This window comes from Neomonachus schauinslandi, chromosome 1 (assembly GCF_002201575.2).
Source record: "Neomonachus schauinslandi chromosome 1, ASM220157v2, whole genome shotgun sequence".
NCBI lineage: Eukaryota > Metazoa > Chordata > Mammalia > Carnivora > Phocidae > Neomonachus > Neomonachus schauinslandi.
In genome coordinates, this window is record NC_058403.1 from 206965222 (window position 1) to 206967397 (window position 2176).

The window sequence follows — 2176 nt, forward strand, 5'->3', positions numbered from 1 at the left end:
CGACTGAGCCACCCAGGCACCTCAAGATTTTATTTATTTATTTGACAGAGAGAGAGACAGCCAGAGAGGGAACACAAGCAGGGGGAGTGGGAGAGGGAGAAGCAGGCTTCCCGCTGAGCAGGGAGCCCGATGTGGGGCTCGATCCCAGGACCCTGGGATCACAACCTGAGCCGAAGGCAGATGCTTCACTGACTGAGCCACCCAGGCTCCCGAGATTACTTTAAATATATAAACAAATAAATAAGGAATCTTTGTCAACTCTTCCATTTTCAGAACTCTTCAATTCTGTCCATCAGGCGTGTGTGAAACAGCATCTCTTTGGGGTTTTTGTTTGCATTTCTGTGATTCTTACTGAGGTTGGACATTTTTTCAGATGTTGGAGCCATTTAGCAACATCTTCCATTATTCAGTTTAGGTAATTTGGCAACAGAATTCACCATGGTTGAGCTGCTGAGCATTTCCTTTTTAAAATTTAGTGTTTTAAATATATATGTTATAAAATATATATAATATATATACTTTTAAAGATTTTATTTATTTATTTGACAGAAAGACACAGCGAGAGAGGGAACACAAGCAGGGGGAGTGGGAGAGGGAGAAGCAGACCTCCCGCCGAGCAGGGAGCCCGATGCAGGGCTCGATCTCAGGACCCCGGGATCATGACCTGAGCCAAAGGCAGACGCTTAACAACTGAGCCACCCAGGCGCCCCTAAATATATATATATTTTTAACTAAACTCTACCCCCATTGTGGGGCTCAAACTCACTAATCCAACATCAAGAGTTGCATGCTTTACCAACTGAGCCAGCCAGGTGCCCCTCTATGTGTTTTGCAAGACATAGTACTAGTCCTGTCATCCTCCTGATTTATTATTATTATTATTGCCAGTTTGTGTTTTATAGATGAGGGTCCTCGGGCTTTGACCGCAGACTCCCGCAGCAGGTGCAGCCGCTCCTTCCACTGCTGCTGCTGCTGCTTCTTCTTCTTCTTCTTCTTCTTCTTCTTCTTCTTCTTCAGGTTTTCCTCATGCTTCTTCAGTCGCGGCGCATGGCATGTGTCTTCTTAGGCCACAGCTCCAGGGGCTTGTACTTCTTACTCCTGTAGAATTCTCGGAGGTTCTCTTTCTGAGTCTGGTTGATGACAGTGAGAACACAGGCGATAGAGATGCCAACAACTCGGATCTTGGCGGCTGGGAAGCCACGCTGCCTGTCACTTTGGCGACGCAGCTGGGACAGCTGCACCATCAGGTCTTCCAGCGGTTTAAGCAGCTCTTCCTTCTTGCCGGGAAGTTGCAAGCCTTAATCTTGGCCATGTCCGCACACTCCGCCACCGCTGAGGCCGAGGGAAAGAGCCATCCTCCTGATTTTTTAAATGTGTTTTGGTTTTTTGTTTGTTTGTTTAATTCCCTCAAATAATAATTTGATGATGATTAAGAGCCAACAGTATCGGAGCAGGTGCCCGGGTGTGCCAGTTGTCTGGTAAGCCCTACAGTGTCATCACTTACCACAGTACAGTGAGGTGGGTACTACTATCATTCCCATTTTATGAATGAACTGAGGCAGAAACATTCACTGGCTCATAATCAAGGAACAGGAATTGAAATCTAGTCCTGTCTGAGCTCTGTGAAGCCACCCTTTCATACAGCTTCTTTTCCTGAAGGAGAAGGCAGTATTAGGGATTGCAGCATAGAGCAGGGGTGAAAAGGTTACAAACAGAGGAATCGGTGTTGGGGGGGACTCTGGCATCACCACTCAGAAGCCAGGTGACTTTGGTCAGGTGATGCCACTCACTGTGTGTCACTTTCTTTATCTTTAAATTGGGGCAGAAGGTCATTATGATGGTATGCAGGGTCTAGCACACTTTAAGTGCTCAAATATGCACACGAATATATGTGTAATAAACATCTTGAAGCGTTCACTCTGTTTCAGGCTGTTCTCACTGCTGGCAACACAGCAGTGAACAAGGAGACAAAAACCCATGCCCTGAATGAACAAACAAGAAAAATAAATAAAACATACCATGTCTCAGGTGGTGATGAGTGCTGGGGAATAAAGAGGGCAGGGGAGGGGAGAAAGATTTGGGAAGTGACTATTATTAAGTCATCTCTACACCCAATGTAGGACTCGAACTCACGAACCCAAGATCAAAAGTCATATGCTTTAACAGCTGAACCAGC

At 46.0% G+C, this 2176-nt stretch overlaps 1 pseudogene; it reads right to left on the reverse strand.

Annotated features, from left to right (window-relative positions):
* Positions 1 to 996: 996 nt before the first annotated feature.
* On the reverse strand, positions 997 to 1312 carry LOC110594027 (annotated as a pseudogene).
* Between the last annotated feature and the right edge of the window lie 864 nt (positions 1313 to 2176).